Source organism: Symphalangus syndactylus, chromosome 11 (genome assembly GCF_028878055.3).
Source record: "Symphalangus syndactylus isolate Jambi chromosome 11, NHGRI_mSymSyn1-v2.1_pri, whole genome shotgun sequence".
Lineage (NCBI taxonomy): Eukaryota > Metazoa > Chordata > Mammalia > Primates > Hylobatidae > Symphalangus > Symphalangus syndactylus.
Window position 1 is genome coordinate 95,210,381 of NC_072433.2, and position 24,623 is coordinate 95,235,003.

At 38.6% G+C, this 24,623-nt stretch overlaps 1 protein-coding gene across 5 annotated transcripts in view; it reads right to left on the reverse strand.

Annotated features, from left to right (window-relative positions):
- Positions 1–24,623, reverse strand: part of FBXL17 (F-box and leucine rich repeat protein 17) — a 533,333-nt gene that overhangs the window by 368,874 nt on the left and 139,836 nt on the right. The gene's annotated exons all lie outside the window — the stretch shown is intronic.

Here is a 24,623-nt window from a genome sequence, read left to right on the forward strand (position 1 = left end):
CATTTGAATCAGCATACAAACATGCTATAATATTCCTGTATTTTTAAAAGTCGTCTCTTGACCCTACATCCACTTTTTATCACCCCATGTTTTTTGTACTTCTTCAGAGATGTTGACACTGGCTACCTCCAATTCTTTACCTTCTCCCCTCCCTCTGTGTGTATATATACATGTATATATATATATATATATACACACATACACACACACACACAAACACAAACATACATAGTTGGTTTTTGGGTTTTTTGTTTTGTTTTGTTTTGACAGAGACTCGCTGTGTTGCCCAGGATGGAGTGCAGTGGCACAATCTCGACTCATTGCAACCTCTAGCTCCCAGGTTCAACTGATTCTCCTGCCTCAGCCTCCCAAGTAGCTGGGAGTCCCAAGTAGCCGGAACTACAGGCATGCATTGCCACACCCAGCTAGTTTTTTTGGTTCTTTTTGTTGTTGTTGTTTTGTTTTGTATTTTTAGTGGAGACGGGGTTTCACCACGTTGGCCAGGCTGGTCTCAAACTCCTGACCTTAAGTGATCCAGCCTCCTTGGCCTCCCAAAGTGCTGGGATTACAGGGGTAAGCAATCACACCCAACCAATATATATTTTTTTATTGACATTTAATTCACATACCATAAAATTTACCCTTTCAAAGAGTACAGTTCGGTATATTCGCAAGGTTATGCACCATTACCGATATCTAATTCCAGAACATGTTCACCACCCACCAAAGACCCCATGCCCATTGACGGTCATTCCCCTATTTCCCACTGCCTCCAAGCCTGGTAATCTGGATTTTCCTATTCTGAACACTTTATATAAAAAGAACTACACAATTTATGACCATTTATGACTGGCTTCTTTCACTTAGCATAATGTTTTCAAGGTTCATCCATGTTGTAATATGTGTTGGAATTGCCTTACTTTTCAAGGCTGAAAAATATTCCATTGTATGGATATACTACATTTTTATGGGTTGAATTATGTCTCCTTAAGACTGACATTTTGAAATCTTAACCCTCACTACCTCAGAATGTGATCTTATTTGGAAATGGGGCAACCATTTCCAATAGTAAAGTAAATAGTTAATTTTGGATGAAGTTGTACTAGAGTGGAGTGGGCTCCCAATTCAACATAACTGGTGGAGCAGAGATACACACACAGGGAAAATGCCATGTGAAGACTGGAGTTATGCTGCACAAGCCAAGGCACACCAGATTGCCAAAAAGAGTGCCACAAGTTAGGTGAGAGGCCTGGAACAGATCCTTTACTAGCACTTTAGAAGAAACATGGCCCTGCCAACACTTCGATCTTGGACTTCCAGGCTCTAGAACTGTGACACCGTAAATTTCTATTGTTTAAGCCACTCAGTTTGTGGTACTTTGTTCTAACAGCCCTAGCAAGCTAATACACACATTTTCCACTCTCTCTTGATCTCATAGTAATCAAGTTTTTGTCCCTCTCATTCATTGTCACCATCCTATCAATTAAATGGTCAATCTCAATTATCCCAGCATTTCAGCAGCATCTGACACAATAGATGATTCTTCTGGAAACAATTAATTCATTTGCTTCTTGTATCAACTATCATGGCTTTCCTCCTTCCTTACTGTTGGCTCTTGGTCACTTGGTTGAGTCTACCTCATCTCAGTCCTCAGCTCATTTCTCCTTTCCATCTTACTTCATTCCTTAGGTGATCAAAACTAATTGCATGGCTCCTTAATAACTCTCCTAGTCCCTCTTTGTGTCTCACCACACTTTGATTTTCTTCATAACACTTATCACTACTGATCACATTACACACTTACTCACATGTTAGTTTGTCAGTCTTCCCCTCTCAAAATAACTCTTCCCTCCTTCTCCCCTAGAATAACCAACCATTCTGATTTGCCTCGGACAGTTTCAGTCTTAGCACTGAAAAGTCCTATGACCCAGAAAACCATTTAGTTCCCCATCGGCACCTAGAATAATCCCTGGCACTTAGTAGAAAATATTGAAATAAATAAATGAATTTTTTTCCTTCTTTCCATGTACTCCATCATACCTTTGACTTCTACTTTATTTTTAGACAAAGGATACATTTGTATCATTTTAATATATGATTTTTTAAATGTCATTGTACTAGTGGCTTTATTTTCTGATATAGTTCATGTGTCTTATGAAGTCTTTTTTTAAAGAAGTGGGAGGAGGCACATTTTTACACCAGTGACTCAATTTTGATCTGTACCATGGTTAATTTTCTATATCAACTTGACTATGCCATGGGGTGCCCAAATATTTGGTTAAACATTATTCTGGATATTCCTGTGAGAGTGTTTCTGAATGATATTAACAGCTCAATCAGTAGACTGAGTGAAGCAGACTGCCTTCTTCAATAGAGAGAAACTTCATCTAGTCTGTCAAAGGCCTGAATAGAACAAAAAGTCAGTGTAAGGGACAATTGGTGCTCTCTCTGCCTGACTATCTTCCAAGTAGGAGATCAGTCTTCTCCTGCCTTTGATTCAGACTTGCACTGGAACTTTCACCATTGGCTCTCCCAGTTCTCAGGTCTTTAAACCTGGACTAGAATTTACACCATTAGTTTTTGTACTTCTCAGGGCTTCAGACTTGGACTGAGACTATACCACTGGCTCTCCTGGGACTCTAGATTGCCAAGTGGAGATCTTGGAACTTCTCAGTCTCCATAATCACATAAGACAATTTCTTACAACAATCTCTAGAAACATATATAGACAGACATACAGACAATCTCCTAATGTTCTGTTTCTGTGGAGAACCATGACTAATACCTTGAGTATTACAATCCCAAGTTTTATTGTATTAAAAACTCAGAGCTGAAAGGAGTGGGGCCCAAGGAACTGTATTTTCAACAAGCCCCCAAGTGACTCTTAAGCATGTGAAAACTTGAGGCCCCTAGTGCTTCAAAGAAGTTACACTGACAGTGTTTTGTATTTCTAAGCAGCCCTGCTTTAAATGAATGGCAGAATAAAATTCCTTTTTTGTCTCCCTCACCTCCAAAAAATTTCCATTTACAAAATTATCTTCTTGTAATTGTGCTTAAATTTTCTTCATGGTTTCCCAAAGATGTAGCTTATAAAAGAAAGTCCAAATATTCTCTATCATATGCTTAATTTCAGATTCATTTTCTTCACAGTCAAGATGAAATCGACAAATTTAACATCTTTGTTAGTTTTTCAGACAATAGCAACTTATATCTCTTTGGCATTAGCTTTAGCATGGGTGACTCTTTTTGTATCTTCCTTATCTATGCTGAACAGATATTGGAAAAAAGAATTATGTGAGTAGCATTAATGCTAAAACAATCATAAGAACATTTTCCTAAAATAATGAAACCAACAGCATCTATGGTACATGTGATAAAAGATTAATTCTCCCCTCAAAAGTAAAGTATGCTTAAGCATATTAAGACTAAGGGTGCCATTGATAAATTAAAAATAGGCTTTCTTGACACTTAACATTCTAAAGGCATTATGTTAACAAAGAATTTTTAAGGCACTAAAATTGCTGGAAGCTTCAATGAAACTCAAACACTATTAAAAACAAAAAGGGGTAACAGAGGTTAAGTACATAGTCAGTTGGTTAAACACCCTGCTCAATTTCAGTCTAACATTAAGTTTTTCCTATATCCATCCTCGAGGAGAGGAGAGGAACTCGGATGAGGATTAAGGACAGAAGAAAACTCAGGTCCAAGGGGCCAGAGCATTCAGAGAGAAAAAGTGGGGTTTAAAAATGTGCTTCTTGGGTCTTTCTCTTTCAGCTCAAGCAATCAGAATAAGATAGCTCAGAGGAGCCTCTAACATCAACAGAGCCCTGGAAAGCAAGACAAGAGTGTGTCATGAGGATACAGAAACAGTCTTAGTAGGCTTGGGTACGTTTTAGGAGACTAATGAAAGGGCCTTGAAGATTTGGGTGGCATCCAGCTCCACTCCCCAAGGATAGAAGATCAGTTAGGGATTTGTGGCAGAAGGTCTGGAAGAAACAGACTATAGACTACAGGAAGCAGGTACTGGGACCCTGGAGTCTCACTTCTGGCTTCTCTGGGACCCTGGAGTCTCACTGTCTAGCTTCAAATCCCAACTGGACCACTTACTAGCTGTGTCATTTTGAACAAGTCATTTCTCCTCTCTATATGCTTTGTTCATTCTATAATATGGAGAAAATTACAGTACCTACCCCACAGGGTAAAATGTGAGAGTAAAATAAGATAATGCATGTAAAATATTTTGAACAATGCATGGCATATTGTAATTGTTCAATAGATTTTAGCTATTATCATAATTACTCCAGGTTCCCCCTTCTTCTGTATTCTGATTCTTAGCCAGGACTAAAGGGTTGAAATGTGTAAGAGAATATTCAAAAAGAGTGTATTTAAAGCATTATAGTTTCTTCTCCTGGTTATCACAAGAGATGCTGATCATAATGTGGGGGTTTTCAGTTATAACCTAAACTATAGGATGGCTGTAAGGGAGACATAGGTGAAAGTTTGTTACTGACTCCCTATGATAGAAAGAACGCCATTTTGTCAAGGCTCTTAACCGAGTTGCACATAAGAATCACTAAAGAAGATTTCTAATTTAATTGTTGGGTACAGCTCTGCATCAATTTTATTTTTAAAAGCTCCCCAGGAGATTCTAATGAACAAATTCTACTGCCTTCCATTCAAAGTGTAGTTCTCATGCCAGCAGCACTGATATCACTTTGGAGCTTGTTAAAAATGCAAAATCTGTAGATTGCTTTTAGCAGTATGGTCATTTTCACAATATTAATTCTACTCATCTATGAGCATGGGATGTGCTTCCATTAAATTCCCATTAAAATACCACCATCATTCTTCACAAAACTAGAAAAAACAATCCTAAAATTCATATGCAACCAAAAAAAGAGCACACATAGCTTAACCAAGACTAAGCAAAAAACAAAAACAAAAAACAAATCTGGGGGCATCACATTACAAGTTCAAACTATACTGTAAGGCCACAGTCACCAAAACAGCATGGTACTGGTATAAAAACAGGCACATAGACCAATGGAACAGAATAGAGAAACCAGAAATAAACTCAAATACTTACAGCCAACTGATCTTAGACAAAGCCAACAAAAACATAAAGTGAGAAAAGGACACCTTATTCAACAAATGGTGCTGGGATAATTGGCAAGCCACTTGTAGGAGAATGAAACTAGATCCTCATCTCTCACCTTATACAAAAATCGACTCAAGACGGATCAAGGACTTAAATCTAAGACCTGAAACTATAAAAATTCTAGAAGATAACATCAGAAAAACCCTTCTAGACACTGGCTTAGGCAAAGACTTCACGACCAAGAACCCAAAAGCAAATGCAACAAAAACAAAGATAAATAGGTGGGGCTTAATTAAACTAAAGAGCTTCTGCACAGCAAAAGGAAGAGTCAGCAGAATAAACAGACAACCCAAACAGTGGGAGAAAATCTTCAAAATCTATGCATCTGACAAAAGACTAATATCCAGAATCTAGAAGCAACTCAAACTCAAACAAATCAACAAGAAAAAAACAAACACTCCCATCAAAAAGTGGGCTAAGGTCATGAATAGACAATTCTCAAAAGAAGATATTCAAATGGCCAACAAATATATGAAAAAAAATGCTCAACATCACTAATGATCAGGGAAATGTAAATCAAAACCACAATGTGATACCACCTTAGTCCTGCAAGAATGACCATAATAAAAAAATCAAAAAGTAATAGATGTTGGCATAGATGTGGTTAAAAGTTCTACACTGCTGGTAGGAATGTAAACTAGTAAAACCACTATGGAAAACAGTGTGGAGATTCCTTAAAGAACTAAAAGGAGAATTACCATTTGATCCAGCAATCCTACTACTGGGTATCTACCCAGAGGAAAAGAAGTCATTATACGAAAAAGATACTTGCACACGCATGTTTATGGCAACACAATTCACAACTGCAAAAATATGAAACCAGCCAAAATGCCTATCAGTCAATGAGGGGATAAAGACATTGTGGTATATATACACAACAGAATATTTCTCAGCCATAAAAATGAATGAATTAATGGCATTCACAGCAACCTGGATGAGACTAGAGACTATTATTCTAAGTGAAGTAACTCAGGAATGGAAAACCAGACATCATATGTTCTTACTCATAAGTGGGAGCTAAGCTATGAGGATGCAAAGGTATAAGAATGACACAATGGACTTTGGAGACTCAGAGGAAAGGGCAGGAGGGGGGTAAGGGATAAAATACTACATATTGGGTTCAGTGTATACTGCTCGGGTGATGGGTGCACCACAATCTCACAAATCATCACTGAAGAACTCACTCATGTAACTAAATACCACCTGTTCCCCAGAACCTATGGAAATAAATTTAGAAAAAAAAAAAAGGAAAATCTAAAGGCATAAGAATGATACAATGGACTTTGGGGACTTTGGGGGAAGGGTGGGGGGGGCGAGGGATAAAAGACTACAAATAGGGTGCAGTGTATACTGCTCGGGTGATGGGTGCACCAAAATCTCACAAACCACTATTAACGAACTTACAAATATAACCAAATACCACCTGTACCCCCAATAACTTACAGAAATTTTTTTTTTAAAAAAAAGCAAAATAGTAGGCCCTGGCACAGACCTATTGAATCTTAATCAGCATTTTAGGAAAATCCTAGGGTGATTCTTATACACCTTAAAGTTAGAGAAATACTGCTCAAGTGATAAAGAACTATGTCATCTTCTTGGGGTGAGATGAAGCAAAAACTAAATGGCTACGCCATAATCCAAGTACTACGCACAATTTTTAAACAGCTTTATTGAGGTACAACTTATATGCCATAAAATCCATCCATTTTGAGTATAATTCATCAAGTTTTAATAAGTTTATACAGTTATATAATCATCACGACAATCCAGTTTTGAACACTTTCATCACACCACCCAAAAAATTCCCTCTATATTCTATGCTCATATACAGTTAATCACAGCTCTCACCCACAGGCAACTACTGATCTGCTTCCTATCTCTATACTTTTACCTTTTCTAGAAACTTCATATAAATAGAATTGTGTCATAAGTAGTCTTTTGTCTCTAGCTTCTTTCACTAATGTAATGTTTTTGAGGTTTATCCATGTTAGTCCATGTATCAGGAGTTGTGGAAGTGGCACCACTCACCATTACCCATAGTGATCCACTAGCAAAATGTGTGCTTCCTGTTCCCACAACATTACATTCTGCTGGCCTAGAGGTCTTAGTTCCACAGGGAACGCTGCCACCAGGAGACACAACAATGATTCCGTTAAACAGGAAGTTAAAATTGCCACTTGTTCATCTTGGGCTCCTCCTACCTTTAAGTCAACAGGCTAAGAAGGGAGTTACAGTGTTGGCTGGGGAGACTGACAGGACTATCAAGATGAAATCAGTCTACTACTCCATAAAGGAGATAGGAACACAGGAGATCCATACAGGATACAGGAATGCATGGAGTACAGGAGATCCACTAGGGCTTCTCTTAGTATTACCATGCCCTGTGATTAAGGTCGATGGGAAACTACAACAGCCCAATCCAGGTAGGACTACAAATGGTCCAGACTCCACAGGGATGAAGGTTTGGGTCACTCTACCAGGAAAAAACTATGACCTGCTGAGGTGCTTGCTGAAGGCAAAGGAATACAGAATGGGTAGCAGAAGAAGGTAGTCATCAGTACCAGCTGTGACCACGTGACCAGCAACAGAAACGAGGACTGTAACTGTCATGAGTATTTCCTCCTTCTTTTGTTAAAAACATGTTTGTGCGTGTATACACTTGTACTAAGAAAATATCTTCATTTTATTTCCTTTTCCTTCATCATGTGACATAAGATTTATTGACTTCACATAAGCATTTAAGTATCGTTAACTTTTACGTAATGGTATTTGGGTTGGGGATTGGCACGTTTGCAGTTGTACAAAGGACAGCTGCATTAAGTTAGGCGTAATTATGACCTTATTATTGTCTTTATTTGAAGATTATGTATGATCTCAGGAGATGTGTATGGGCTCAAGTTGGCAAGGGGTGGACTTGTGATGATTAATACTGAGTGTCAACTCGATTGAATTGATGGATACAAAGTATTGATCCTGGATGTGTCTGTGAGGGTGTTGCCAAAGGAGATCAACATTTGAGTCAGTGGGCTGGGGAAGGCAGATCCACCCTTACTCTGGTGGGCACCATCTAATCAGTGGCCAGCGAATATAAAGCAGGCAGAAAAATGTGAAGAGGCAAGACGGACCTAGCATCCCAGCATACATCTTTCTCCCGTGGTGGATGCTACCTACCCTCAAACATTGGACTCCAAGTTCTTCAGTTTTGAGACTCGGACTGGCTCTCCTTGCTCCTCAGCTTGCAGACAGCCTATTGTGGGACCTTGTGATTGTGTAAGTCAACACTGAATAAACTCTCATATATATATACTATATAATATATATACTATTAGTTCTGTCCCTCTAGGGATCCCTGACTAACACAACAGTTTATTCATGTTATTACTAAGTAGAATTCCACTGTATGGATATACTACATCTTGCGTATCTATTCGCCAGTTGATAAATATTTGAACTGTTTCCAATTCCGGGCTTTGACAAATAATGCTTCTGTGATCACTCACACATAAGTATTGTATGGACATATATTTTCATTTCTCTTGAGTAAATATCTAGGAGTAGAACTGGTGAATCACACAAATGTATGTTTAATTTTTCACCAATTTTTAAAATTCGGTCATTTGTCTTATTAAGTTGCAGGAGTTCTTTATATATTCTGAATAAACACCCTTATCAGATATTTGTTTCACAATTGTTTCCTCACACTCTGTGCCTTATCTTTAATTTTCTTAATGGTGTTCTTAGCTCTGACATTTAGGTCTATGATGTTCTCAGAATTCATCTTTGTTTATGGTGTGAAATAAAGGTAAAGGTTCATCTTTTGCATATGTATACCAATTTTGCCAGCACCATTTGGACCTTTACCTTGATCCATATGTTAAAAATTACCGGCTGGGCGCAGCGGCTCACACTTGTAATCCCAGCACTTTGGGAGGCCGAGGCGGGTGGACCACGAGGTCAGGAGATCGAGACCACGGTGAAACCCCGTCTCTAGTAAAAATACAAAAAAATTAGCCAGGCGTGGTGGCGGGCGCCTGTAGTCCCAGCTACTAGGAGAGGCTGAGGCAGGAGAATGGCGTGAACCCGGGAGGCGGAGCTTGCAGTGAGCCGAGATTGCGCCACTGCACTCCAGCCCGGGCGACAGAGCGAGACTCTGTCTCAAAAAAAAAAAAAAAAAAAAACTAAGAAACTCTTGGCTAGAAGGATAAAGAGAAGACAGGCAGTACAGGCTCACCAATTTTGCTTGGAGAGTTACTGTTTATAAATGTGATTTGGGACTGTGGATTACTCTACTTATAAACTTGGAGATTCAGTCTCTAGACGGTTCACACTCAGCCGAGGTGTGGGGTACTAGTTGCCACAGGGTTGAAGAGAGAATAGACAATAAAAATAGCTACATTTACTAAGGCCTTAACGTGTGCCCAGCTAAGTCCTCTCTATCCATCATCTGAGAGCCTCATAATAGTATTGAGAGGCATAATTATCCCCACTTAATAGACTGACTTCCTCCTCCAAACCAAACCACTAGCAGGTGGCAAAACTGGGTTTTAAACATTGGCCTTTTAGGCTTTAAAACCTATGCTTTGTATGTTACAGCAATTAGGATATGATTCCTTTCATGGAACTAATCTCACTCAAATGCAAGAGCAAATCCAAGGCCTTCCTTTAACCTCCAGAGAAGTGGAGTGGCAGATATCAAGGCACAATGGGTCTACTTTCTAGGGAATTTTCTGAGAGAAGTGTTACCACTTGATTACTGTTTTCATCTCCTGCAGATAGAATTGGTGTGGTACTGATGCTATGATAGTCTTGTATATCCTGAGAACTGCTCCAAAAGATGGAAGCATAGTAGAGAGTTAGGGGAATCTAATTCAGAGGTGTTGAAGAAGATACATTAGTGGTAGTAAATTATAAAATCATAAAAGTAGTAACTGGAATCCAAGGAAGCAGTTTTATCTAGAAAGGATTAAAATTAACAAAGAAAAAAAAGTAAGGACAGGGAAAGCTTTTCTATAAATTTCAAGATTCTAAATAAAGAGATGCAATGTAGTCTTATTTTAAGACTTGAAGTTTTCTTGGACTATAGGAAGACAGATCTATCTTTATCAGAATAAGATTGATTCAACGAAAGAATTTTGTAATCTGTGCTGAAAGATATTTTGGGAATAATTGCTAGCATATCTGGGATGAAAAGGAATTTGGTGTACTAATTCTAAAAAGGTGGAACGAATCTTTGGACATTTTAATACTGCCAGCATTATAGAGTTACTCTGTGTAATTCTACATGCATGTACCAAACAATATAACAGTATTTCTTGACCTTAATTAGAAACTAAAAAATTTTCCTAGACTTCACCCCAGACTACTAATTCAGAGCCTGAAAATACATACTTCTAATCCTTCTCTTAATGATTCTTACGGAATTGACCCAGAAAGTCTCATGACTAAATCTCGTAACAATGGCTAACTGGACCCATCATTACACTAGTACTGTAGATGGCCTGGAATATACATTGTGGTTATCTCTTTGCCTATTTCTACTGCCCCCACCTTGGCCAAAGATATATCATTCTTTTCTGGGATATTTGGAATAACCTACATAATAGACCTCCTTCTGCCATTCTTGATGCCACCAATCTATTTTTCCACTCATCAAGCCAGAGTGATCTTTCAAGAAGCACAAATCATCAGATCATCAGATCATGGCAGTCTGCTATTCAAAATCCTCCAATGGTACTCTTAAAATAAAATCCAAACTCCTTTTATAACCTATAAGGCCCCGCATGATCTGATCCTATCTCATCTAATTCATTTCATCCCACTATCCCCTCTCCTTGATCACTTTGTGATGATCTCTCCATTTATCCTGTTCACTACTCTATCCCTAGAGTTTGGTACAGTGTCCCACGTACAACAGAAGCTCCAGAAATTAAAATGAATGAATGAAGTATCTTTCTGATGCATGCCAATGGCTTGCTGGTTCAATACTGAAGAAATATATTTTTTGATGCAAAGAAAAACAGAACTATTGATTTTATTGCTTCCATGTGGCACACACAAGTAGTGGCTAAGAATTAGATAAATGGCTTCACAAAGCTAAGGAGAGAATTTTCAAAAAAATCAACAGCAATACTTTGATTCTTCAATATGTCTGAAGGGAACTGAAAAACCAATGTGGGATTAGTGGCACATGCCTGTAGTCCCAGCTACTTGGGATGCTGAGGCAGTAGAATCACTTGAGCCCAGAGGTTGAGGCTGCAGTGAGCTGGACCATACTGCTGCACTCCAGCCTGGGTGACAGAGTGAGACCCTGTCTCTTAAAAAAAAAAACAAACAGGACAGGCAGGGTGGCTCATGCCTGTAATCCCAGCACTTTGGAAGGCCAAGGCGGGAGGATCATTTGAGGTCAGGAATTCGAAACCAACCTGGCCAACATGATGAAACGCTGTGTCTACTAAAAATACAAAAAATTAGCCAGGCGTGGTGGCAGGCACCTGTAATCCCAGCTACTCGGGAGGCTGAGGCAGGAGAATCACTTGAGCCTGGGAAGTGGAGGTTGCAGTGAGCAGAGATCACGCCATTGCCCTCCAGCCTGGATGACAGAGCGAGACTCTGTCTAAAACAACAACAACAACAACAACAACAACAAAACCACAAAACAAAAATAAATAAAAACAAAAAGCAAACAAACGAATATCAATGACAATGTGGAAGAATTAACAGCGGTGAACAACTAATCTCACTTGAGACCTCAAGACCAATTCAAGACCTTCTTTCCACCCTCAATGAAAAAGAGCAAAACAGAGACCCACAGCATAGCAAGGTTAATTTCTGGGTCATTTTCCAGGAGAAATACCAATCGTTGATTAATTTTTTCATCTCTTGCAGGCTGAGTGGTCAGTGGGCCCATAGAGTACCCTCATCTTCTGAATGCAAAAGAAAGCCAGCATAAAGTAATCTCCTTAGACTAGGCTCTGCCCTGACTCAGCTTATACAGGAAGCGGAAATTATTTCCATCTGTTCCAGTGAGATTTACCAGTCTAAAACAGTCACATAGATTCGGGGTAGGAGTCTGTGGGATAGTTTGGTTGTCTGACTATCCTCTCTGCCATGTAGGGGGTGGTAAGAAAAGACAGCAACGGTGGGCATCGGGACAGGTTACTAGTTTAGGGAAGCATAAGAGAATATACTCCAATCCTGAACAGCTACCCTACTCCACTGAGTCAGCATTATCTTTGAAATAATAAAGTCACATTTATAGTGTGTCTAATGAAGGGTTTATTTCACTTAGGTATACTCAGACTCCTAAATCCCTTTAATTCAACAAATATACAAGTACCTACTATATGCACAAGACTTCATGTTAAGTGCTAATGCTGTATGAAGATGAGGTACAGTCTCTGCCTCCAAGAGCAGAGGTAATAGGTTGGGATGTGAACAGTCCTAGCTCTCACAACTACCAGTGAGATCTCTGGGAATATTTTAATCTGCAGATTGCATCCCAGTTCAGTTCAGATCCAAAAACAAGTTTGAAGAGAGAACAAGATTATGGGAGACCGAACACCAGCAGAATGGTTGTGACTTTATACTGAAGGAGTCTATTTTATTAGCAATAGAGAGACATATGAGCTTAATGGACTTTAATATCCCCTTGAGTTCCAACCGACTGCAGGTCCATGACTGATGGAGTCATTCATTAAGGGCTTTAAGGGCAGGGTAATAAAGAGAAAGTTGCACTTCAAAGTCCAGCAGGTATACACAAGACCAACTAAAGGGATATTAACGAGGCTGGCCAGGAGGCTATGAATGCAACAAGCCCCATGTACCCAGAAGATGATAGCATATCACATCCCAGGGCACCTTAGTTAGGCCTAGCCACATGCCAATGTCAGTAAACATCCATATCTGATGCTCTACAGAGTATATAAAGTACTGTGATGACAGCAATACCAAATGAAAGAAATTTATTTAAATTCACAATAAATACAAATTATACTTATTAGAAGCCTTAAAAATGGAACACAAGAAAATTTTTCCATTTGTTTACTCAACTCTTCAAAATCCATGTGAAAATTATCTTTTATCTTTACCTTCCTTTGCTTTTATGTATTTACATCTTTTACAGGGTACAGTATGTATACCTACTATTAACGCACCAGGAAGCCTTCTTATTTGAAACAGTAATACAAAAACAGAGAACACATTGGCACTTGTCACAGAAAAGGAAACAGCTAAATATGGTGACAGAATACTTGGTATGGATTCACTTTATAAATCATTTCAGTAAGACTCATCACTGTGCTCTTCATTTAATGAAAACTTCATATCTAGTAAATTTTTTAAAGAAATCTAAAGGCAGATTATTTAGAGTACTTTTCTTTTAAACCACAGTCAGACAACAATATTTACTGAGTTCGTGTTATGTGCTAAGTACCTTGCTATATACAATGATTAAGAAAGACAGGCTACCCTCTTGGAGCTTACAATCTAGTAAGAAAGGCACGTGTTAAACATCTATTTCAAGTGTGATCACTATATGAAAATGGTCGTTTGCATTAGTAAATGAATTGTGACTTTTTTATTTTTATTTACCTATTTTGGGGGAACAGGGTCTCATTCTGTCACCCAGGCTGAAGTGCAGTGGTGTGATCACAGCTCACTGCAGCCTTCACTTCCCAGGCTCCGGTAATCCTCCCACCTCAGCCTTTCCAGGAGCTTGGACCACATGCATGCACCACCATGCCAGGCTAATATTCTTTTTTTTTGTATTTTTTGTAGAGAAAGGGTTTCACCACGTTGCACAGGCTGGTTTTGAACTCCTAAGCTCAAGCAATCCAGCTGCCTCAGCCTCCCAAAGTTTTCGGATTACAGGTGTGAGCCACTGCACCCAGCCGAACTGTTACTTTTTATATATGCCTAACTCCATGTGTGGTTAATGTGGAAAGCAGCCAAACACATGACTAAAAATCACAGTAAATTAGTACAAAATATTTTTCTCAAATATTTTAAGTTGTAATTATATGACTGATATCATTTCAGTAGAGAGCTGTAACAAATATTACTTTTTTAATAAATAAATATTGCTCTTAGAAATCATGAGAAAACAAACTTTAAGAACTTATATGTACTAATATAACTTTGACATTGTTTTTTTTAGAGACAGTGTCATACACTGTCACCCAGGCTGCAGTACAGTAGCGCGATCATACCTCATTGTAGGAGGCAGAGCAAGATGGCTGAGTAGAATCTGCCTCCAACTATCCTCCCTGCGGGAACACCAAACTGAACAACTATCCACATAAAAATGCACCTTTTTAAGAACCAAAACTCAGGTGAGCAATCACAGTAACTGGTTTTAACTTCATATCATTGAAAGAGGCACTAAAGACAGTTGAAAAGACATTTTTTTTTTTATTATTATACTTTAGGTTTTAGGGTACATGTGCACAATGTGCAGGTTTGCTACATATGTATCCATGTGCCATGTTGTTTTGCTGCACCCATTAACTCGTCATTTAGCATTAGCTATATCTCCTAATGCTGTCCCTCCCCCCTCCCCCCACCCCACAACAGTCCCTGGAGTGTGATGTTCCCCTTCCTGTGTCCATGAGTTCTCATTGTTCAATTCCCACCTATGAGTGAGAACATGCGGTGTTTGGTTTTTTGTCCTTGCGATAGTTTACTGAGAATGATGGTTTCCAGTTTCATCCATGTCCCTACAAAGGACATGAACTCATCATTTTTTATGGCTGCATAGTATTCCATGGTATAGATGTGTCACATTTTCTTAATCCAGTCTATCGTTGCTGGACATTTGGGTTGGTTCCAACTCTTTGCTATTGTGAATAGTGCCACAATAAACATACGTGTGCATGTGTCTTTATAGCAGCATGTAGTCCTTTGGGTATATACCCAGTAATGGGATGGCTGGGTCAAATGGTATTTCTAGTTCTAGATCCCTGAGGAATCGCCACACTGACTTCCACAATGGTTGAACTAGTTTACAGTCCCACCAACAGTGTAAAAGTGTTGCTATTTCTCCACATCCTCTCCAGCACCTGTTGTTTCTTGACTTTTTAATGATGGTCATTCTAACTGGTGGGAGATGGTATCTCACTGCGGTTTTGATTTGCATTTCTCTGATGGCCAGTGATGATGAGCATTTTTTCATATATTTTTTGGCTGCATAAATGTCTTCTTTTGAGAAGTGTCTGTTCATGTCCTTCACCCACTTTTTGATGGGGTTTTTTTTTCTTGTAAATTTGTTTGAGTTCATTGTAGACTCTGGATATTAGCCCTTGTCAGATGAGTAGGTTGCGAAACTTTTCTCCCATTCTGTAGGTTGCCTGTTCACTCTGATGGTAGTTTCTTTTGCTGTGCAGAAGCTCTTTAGCTTAATTAGGTCCCATTTGTCAATTTTGGCTTTTGTTGCCATTGCTTTTGGTATTTTAGACATGAAGTCCTTGCCCATGCCTATGTCCTGAATGGTATTGCCTAGGTTTTCTTGTAGGGTTTTAATGGTTTTAGGTTTAACATTTAAGTCTTTAATCCACCTTGAATTAATTCTTGTATAAGGTGTAAGGAAAGGATCCAGTTTCGGCTTTCCACATATGGCTAGCCAGTTTTCCCAGCACCATTTATTAAATAGGGAATCCTTTCCCCACTTCTTGTTTTTGTTAGGTTTGTCAAAGATCAGATAGTTGTAGATATGCGGCATTATTTCTGAGGGCTCTGTTCTGTTTCATTGATCTATGTCTCTGTTGTGGTACCAGTATCATGCTGTTTTGGTTACTGTAGCCTTGTAGTATAGTTTGAAGTCAGGTAGCGTGATGCCTCCAGCTTTGTTCTTTTGGCTTAGGATTGACTTGGCGATGCGGGCTCTTTTTTGGTTCCATATGAACTTTAAAGTAGTTTTTTCCAATTCTGTGAAGAAAGTCATTGGTAGCTTGATGGGGATGGCATTGAATCTATAAATTACCTTGGGCAGTATGGACATTTTCACGATATTGATTATTCCAACCCATGAGCATGGAATGTTCTTCCATTTGTTTGTATCCTCTTTTATTTCATTGAGCAGTGGTTTGTAGTTCTCCTTGAAGAGGTCCTTCACATCCCTTGTAAGTTGGATTGCTAGGTATTTTATTCTTTGAAGCAATTGTGAATGGGAGTTCACTCATGATTTGCCTCTCTGTTTGTCTGTGATTGGTGTACAAGAATGCTTGTGATTTTTGTACATCGATTTTGTATCCTGAGACTTTGCTGAAGTTGCTAATCAGCTTAAGGAGATTTTGGGCTGAGATGATGGGGTTTTCTAGATATACAATCATGTCATCTGCAAACAGGGACAATTTGACTTCCTCTTTTCCTAATTGAATGGCCTTCATTTCCTTCTCATGCCTGATTGCCCTGGCCAGAACATCCAGCACTATGTTGAAAAGGAGTGGTGAGAGAGGGCATCCGTGTCTTGTGCCCGTTTTCAAAGGGAATGCTTCCAGTTTTTGCCCATTCAGTATGATATTGGCTGTGGGTTTGTCATAGATAGCTCTTATTATTTTGAGATACATCCCATCAATACCTAATTTATTGAGTTTTCAGCATGAAGGGTTATTGAATTTTGTCAAAGGCCTTTTTTGCATCTATTGAGATAATCATGTGGTTTTTGTCTTTGGTTCTGTTTATATGCTGGATTACATTTATTGATTTGCGTATGTTGAACCAGCCTTGCATTCCAGGGATGAAACCCATGTGATCATGGTGGATAAGCTTTTTGATGTGCTGCTGGATTCGGTTTGCCAGTATTTTATTGAGGATTTTTGCATCAATGTTCATCAAGGATATTGGTCTGAAATTCTCTTTTTTGGTTATGTCTCTGCCAGGCTTTGGGATCAGGACGATGCTGGCCTCATAAAATGTGTTAGGGAGGATTCCCTCTTTTTCTATCAGTTGGAATAGTTTCAGAAAGAATGGTACCAGTTCCTCCTTGTACCTCTGGTAGAATTCAGCTGTGAATACATCAGGTCCTGGACTCTTTTTGGTTGGTAAGCTATTGATTATTGCCACAATTTCAGAGCCTGTTATTGGTCTATTCAGAGATTCAACTTCTTCCTGGTTTAGTCTTCGGAGGGTGTATTTGTCGAGGAATTTATCCATTTCTTCTAGATTTTCTAGTTTATTTGCATAGAGGTGTTTGTAGTATTCTCTAATGGTAGATTGTATTTCTGTGGGATTGGTGGTGATACCACCTTTTTCATTTTTTATTGCATCTATTTGATTCTTCTCTCTTTTCTTCTTTATTAGTCTTGCTAGCGGCCTATCAATTTTGTTGATCTTTTCAAAAAACCAGCTCCTGGATTCATTAATTTTTTGAAGGGTTTTTTGTGTCTCTATTTCCTTTAGTTCTGCTCGGATTTTAGTTATTTCTAGCCTTCTGCTAGCTTTTGAATGTGTTTGCGCTTGCTTTTCTAGTTCTTTTAATTGTGATGTTAGGGTGTCAATTTTGGATCTTTCCTGCTTTCTCTCGTGGGCATTTAGTGCTATAAATTTCCCTCTACACACTGCTTTGAATGTGTCCCAGAGATTCTGGTATGTTGTGTCATTGTTCTCGTTGGTTTCAAAGAACATCTTTATTTCTGCCTTCATTTCATTATGTACCCAATAGTCATTCAGGAGCAGGTTGTTCAGTTTCCATGTAGTTGAGCGGTTTTGAGTGAGTTTCTTAATCCTGAGTTGTAGTTTGATTGCACTATGGTTTGAGAGACAGTTTGTTATAATTTCTGTTCTTTTACAGTTGCTGAGGAGAGCTTTACTTCCAACTATGTGGTCAATTTTGGAATAGGTGTGGTGTGGTGCTGAAAAAAATGTATATTCTGTTGATTTGGGGTGGAGAGTTCTGTAGATGTCTATTAGGTCCACTTTGTGCAGAGCTGAGTTCAATTCCTGGATATCCTTGTTAACTTTCTGTCTCGTTGATCTGTCTAATGTTGACAGTGGGGTGTTAAAATCTCCCATTATTCTTGTGTGGGAGGTTAAGTCCCATTGTAGGTCACTCAGGACTTGCTTTATGAATCTGGGTGCTCCTGTGTTGGGTGCATAGACATTCTTGAATTGCCAACACCACCCCTCCACCATCCTCTGGCAGCAGCCACATGGCACAGGGAGAGAATCTGTGTGCTTTGGGAAGGGACAGTGCCATGACTCTGTGACCTTGCACTGGAACTCAGTGCTTCCCTGTCATAGTGGAAAGCAACACCAGGCAGAACTATGCTGGCGCCTATGGAGGATGCATTTATACCAGCCCTAGCCAGAGGGGAATTCTCACCCCAGCAGTCAAAACCTGAGTTTTGGCAAGCCTCTCACTGTGGGCTGAAGTGCTCTGGGGTTCTAAATAAACTTGAAAGGCAGTCTATGCCACAAAGACTGCAATTCCTAAGCAAGTCCTGTGCTGGGCTCACAGCCAGTGAACCTGAAGGGCACATGACTCAGGCAGAAACCACCTGGCGGGAGGTGGGAGGAACCAAGGGAGTGCTTGTACCACCCCTTCCTCACCCGTAGGCAGCACAGCTTGCAGCTCCAGGCGAGACTCCTTCCTTCTGCTTGAAGAGAGGGAAGAGTAAAGAGGACTTTGTCTTGCAATTTGAGTACCAGCTCAGCCACAGTGAGGTAAAGCAGCAGGCAGAGTCCTGAGGCCCGTATTCCAGGACCTAGCTCCTGGATGACATTTCTAGATACACACTCAGTGAAAAAAGAACCTGCCATCTTGAAGGGAAGGACCTCAGCCTGGAAGGATTCATCATCTGCTGACTAAAAAGAGCCCTTGGGGCCTGAATATTCAGAAGCAGTACCCAGGCACTACTTGCCATGGGCCTTGGGTGAGACTTAAGTGCTGGCTTCACGTGTGTCTCAGAGCATTCCTAGCTGTTGTGGCTACAGGGAAAAAACTCCTTCTACTTGAGAAAAGAAGACATGAAAGAGGACTTTATCTTGCAGCTTAGGTACCAGCTAGGCCACAGTTGGGTAGAGCAACAAGTAGTCTATTGGCATCCCTGATTCCAGGCGTTAGCTGTTGGATGGCATTTCTATAACTACCCTGAGCCAGAGAGAAGCCAACTGCCCTGAAGGTGAGTCCTAGGCCTGGCAGCACTCATCACAAGCTGACTAAACAGCCCTTGGTCCTTGAATGAACATCAGTAGTGGCCAGGCAGTACTCCCTGTGGGCCTGTGGTAGTGGTGGCCATGAGAAGAGACTCCTCCCCTTATGGAAAGGGGTAGGAAGAGTGGGAAAAACTATCTTGTGGCTTGGGTACCAGCTCAACCACAGTAGAATAGAACACCAAGTAGATTCCTAAGGTTTCTGATTCCAGTCCCTAGACCAGATGTCATCTCCGGATGTGCCCAGGACCATGGGGAACTTGCCACCCTGAAGGGAATGATACAAGCCTGGATGGCTTGACCATCCTCTGATTGTAGAGAACTAGGCCCTTGACTGAACACAGGCAGTAGCCAGACAGTGATTATACTGCAGGCCCTGGGCAAGACCCAGTGCTATTCTGGTTCAGGTCTGACCCAGCACAGTTCCAATGATGGTGGTCACAGGGTGCTTGTGTCACCCCTCCCCCAACTCCAGGTAGCTCAGTGCAGAGAGAGAGAGAAAGACAAAGGCAGAGGAGGGGGAGAGAGAGACAGAGAGAGAGAGAGAGATTGATTCCATTTGTTTGGGAGAAAGTTGAGTCTCTGACTGATAATTCACAGAATTCTTCCAGATCTTATCCACCAAGATGGTACACCTCTATGCGAGAGCCACAGCATTACTGGAAAGCCTTCCCAAGAAGGATGGGTATGAACAAGCCCAAACTGCAAAGACTACAACAAATACCTCTTTAATGCCCAGACACCAATGAACATTCACAAGCATCCAAAAGTCTATCCTGGAAAACATGACATTACCAAACAAATAAGGCACCAGTGATCAATCCTTGAGAGACAGAGATACGTGACCTTTCAAAGAGAATTCCAAATAGCTGTTCTGAGGAAACTCAATGAAATTCAAGATAATGCAGAGAAGGAATTCAGAATTTTATCAGATGAGTTTAACAAAGAGACTAAAATATATTTTTTTAAATCGAGCAGAAATTCTGGAGCTGAAAAATGCAACTGGCATACCAAAGAATGTATCTGAGTCTCTTAACAGAATTGATCAAGCAGAGAATCAGTGAGCTTGAAGACAGGCTATTTGAAAATACATGGGGGAGACAAAGGAACAAAGAATAAAAAAGAATAAACAATGCCTACAAGATCTAGAAAATAGCCACGAAAGGGCAAATCTAAGAGTTATTGCCTTTAAAAGGAAGTAGAGAGAGTGGTAGAAAGTTTATTCAAAGGAATAATAACAGAATTTCTCAAACCTAGAGAAAGATAACAATATTCAAGCACAAAAAGATTATAGAACACCAAGCAGATTTAACCCAAAGAAGACTACTTTAATGAACAAGGCATTTAATAATCAAATTCACAATGGTCAAAGATAAAGAAAGGCTCCTAAAAGCCGCAAGAGAAAAAAAACAACAACAACAAAAAAAAAACAAATAACATACAATGGAGCTCCAATATGTCCGTAGCAGACTTTTCAGTGGAAACCTGATGGGCCAGGAGAGAGTGGCATGACATATTTAAAGTACTGAAGGAAAAAACTTTTATCCTAGAATATCTAGCCAAAAATGTCCTTTGAACATGAAGGAGGAATAAAGCCTTTCCCAGACCAACAAAAGCTGAGGGATTTCATCAGCACTAGATCTGTCCCACAAGAAATGCTAAAGGGAGTTTATAAATCTGAAAATGGATGTTAATGAGCAAGAATATATCATCTGAAGGTACAAAACTCACTTATAATGGTAAGTACATACAAAAACACAGAATATTATAATACTGTAATTGTGGTGTGTAAACTACTAGTATCTTGAGTAGAAAGACTAAAAGATGAACTGATCAAAAATAATAACTACAACAACTTTTCAAGATACAGATAGTACAATAAGATAGAAATAGCTCATTGCAACCTGGAACTCCTAGACTCCAGCAGTCCTCCTGCCTGAGCCTCCCAAGCACCTAGGACTAAAGGCAGGTGCCACCATGTCTGGCTAGTTTGTTGTGGTTGTTGTTGTTGTAGGAATGAGTTTTTGATATGTTGCTCAGGTTGGTGTCAAAGTTCTGGTCTCAAACAACCCTCCCACCTCAGCCTCCAAAAGTGCTCAGATTATAGGTGTAAGCCACTGTGCCTGGCCTATAACTCTGACTTTAAGTTAGTCCTATGTAATTATTTCATCAAGCAAACTAGAAGCACAAAGCAGTGAAATATTTTAGCTTTTATTTATGAAAAATTTCAAAAACAAAAAATGAAAGTTGACAAAAATAGTAAAATAAACCTCCACTTAACAGTCTTTTAGCTTCAACAATTACGAATTCATGGCTCACCTTGTTTCATGGTCAGCTTCATCTACTTCCAAAACATATTTAAGTATTTCAATATATCTATAAAAGATAAGTCTCTTTAAAAACCATAACCATAATACCATTACTATATCTAAAAAAATTCAGCAAAAATGTTCATGTGAAACTTACGAAAAAGGAACTAAGAATAGTTTTATGTAGCTAATAATACACTGAATGATTTTTAAATCTCATTAAAATTTTACCACAACTTTATAAAAACTGACCCTTTGTCAACAAGGGCATTGGAATTCATAGCTAATCATTTCCTAACTATTTAAAACTCTATTAGCATCCAACGAGAATCTGATAATTCGATTGTTTATTTGAACTTCCCTGATTTTTGTTCATTCTATCTTGCTTAGTGTTAGGCTGGATTTGGAAAAGTCAGATTGGCTGAAAAAAAGAGATTGATAAGTTATGTGTTAAAGTATCGTGAAAGAGAAAGACATTGGTCTACAACTAATGGCACAGAGATCTGTCCCTATTAAAAAGACCTATGATAAGTTAAATATGACTTAACCACTTTCCTTCAATTTGCTGACCAAATTTCTTTGACTAATATTGCTTTTATTTATTGAAATTTAATATTGAGATAATCCAAATGAAACAGAGTAATTATTCTCTGACTGTTCCCTCTTTAATTAATGAAAAAGGTAATTCAAAAAGTAATCTACCAATGTAACAGCCATAAGTATGTATAACAGTAATGTTTAGAAAGTACTTTTTGTCACACACATACACATTTGTACAGTAGTTCACTGAGATCAACAGGCAGGTGCAATCTCTGTTTTACAAATGAAGAAAGAGAGAAGTTAAAGTAATCTTCCCAAGATTATACGTGAGCCTAGTAGGTATTTCATTAAAAAACAATTAATCATTTGGTTAAGTGTTTTAACTCTCTGAAAGTAAAGAAACCTTCTTCCATTTTGTCAAACTGTATTTCATTTCTAAATAAGATATTTAAATTAACAGATATGGTTAAAGACTAAAAAAGAAATTTACAAGAGTATTACTGAAGGCTAAATTAAATCCACCATACAGATCACTTACCAAAAGCTGATTGTGTGGCTATATCATGTGTTATATACAAAAATAGAAAAACCAGAAATAGTATATACAATTTGAATTCTGAATCCTCTAATCATAAAGGATGAGATGAACTTAAGTCTCAGAAGGGTAACATACAAAGAACAGCGGAAGAGCTCTGAGCAGTGGCAGAGCTAGTCAGTATTTCAAAAGGCATGCTAAAATTCACAAAACCAGGGAAAAGTCAGCTATGATAAAGGCAATGTATTTAGATTTTCGAACTGTCTATGGTTCTTTTCTTACCTATGTAACTTTGCTTTCTGTGTTTTTATTCTTCAACCTCTTCCTGAATACCTTTTCCTCTCCATGCCATTTGTTGTCCTCACACCTTTTCTCCATTTCCATGTCACTTTACCTCCATTTACTAGTTCTCTTTTCCTCATATTTCTTCTGAATCCTTTTGCCCATTCTCATATTCTTTCCTAACTGGCTGGTCATAATATGGAAGCATTTTAAGTATAATTCTTATATTAATTTAAAATCAGTAATATTAAACTTTTCATTTATCTCAAAAGGAAATTTAAGTTTATATAACCCTATGAAATTACTGGAATGTGTGTCTAGGTTGCAATCCAGCTCCACTTCTTACTAGCTATGTGACCTTAAGGAAGTTATTATCTGAAAAGTGTGAAAATGAGATACCAACCTAAGGGGGTTCTTTAAGGTCATTCAGAAGACCTGCATGCCATGCATATACTATACAATGCGCTTAACAAGGGCTACCCACTATTCAATGTACAAACACTTCCTTTCTCCATCTACATGGAGCTGACATTTTGAACACTACTGGGCACTAACTTATTTCTATCATTGTACTTGATAGAATAGAAATCATTTAATGAAAATCTTCATTATGACATGTTGCACCTAAGCTCTCCAAACCATTAGAAATAGAAATGACAACAATACATAAACTGCCCTGTTCTATACTTATTCACGAGGCTGAAGTCATATATCAGGGGGAAAAAGTGCGAGTTAAACAAAACTTCCAGTTAGTAAAATATCAGTAACAAGTTTAACTGTATATAACAGGTTTACCTGTACTTTGCAATATATTTAAAATTATAGGTAATTTTTGAAAGTATCCAAATAACTGTTTGATACTTGAATATGGCAGCATATTCTACTGTTGTTAAAGTCTCTGGAAAGCACAACAATGTGTATATAGTCAAAATTAGGCTTTGTAATGGTCTTAAGGATATAAAATCTTGAGTAATGAGCAAAATACTGAAGTTTCTTATTTGTAAAGGAAATACATCAGGAAGGTTTCACTAAGGTATTTAACTCATATAGATATGAATAGACTTGATTTAAACGTATAATATTGCATAACAACAAAGAACATACCCATCTCTGGAAGTCTGATGTATAATATGCAAAAAGAAAATGCACAGAAGCAAGAGCACGACCTTCAAAAAGTCACCTGTGTTTGTGAAAATATTTCAGACTAGACTTTAATATTTTAACAGGAGAAAATGCTTCCCAAGATGAATAAAATCTAACCAAGGTATAAAGCCCTAATAATCTGTATTTTAATCATAAATGAAAGACAATAATTACTTGTTAAAAAAAACAAACACCCTGATGTATGAATATAGAACATTTCTTACATATTCATGCTAACATTCTTTAAACAAGAAAACCTATCATCAAAAAACAAAATCTAAAATTAGGTTATACATTTTTCATCATGTCAGACAAATAAATTCACAGCTCACTAAATGTTCTTTCTTACATTTCAAACAGCTTATAAAATCCCACCTCCTTTAAATAAGGTTCTCCAATAATGGGAAGTAAGATGGAGAATCCACCATCCATCGTAACTTAGCCCTCTTGGCATAAACACTTAAACTCTACAAAGAAAGCCATGCTAGTAACAGGAAAGCACAGAAGACAT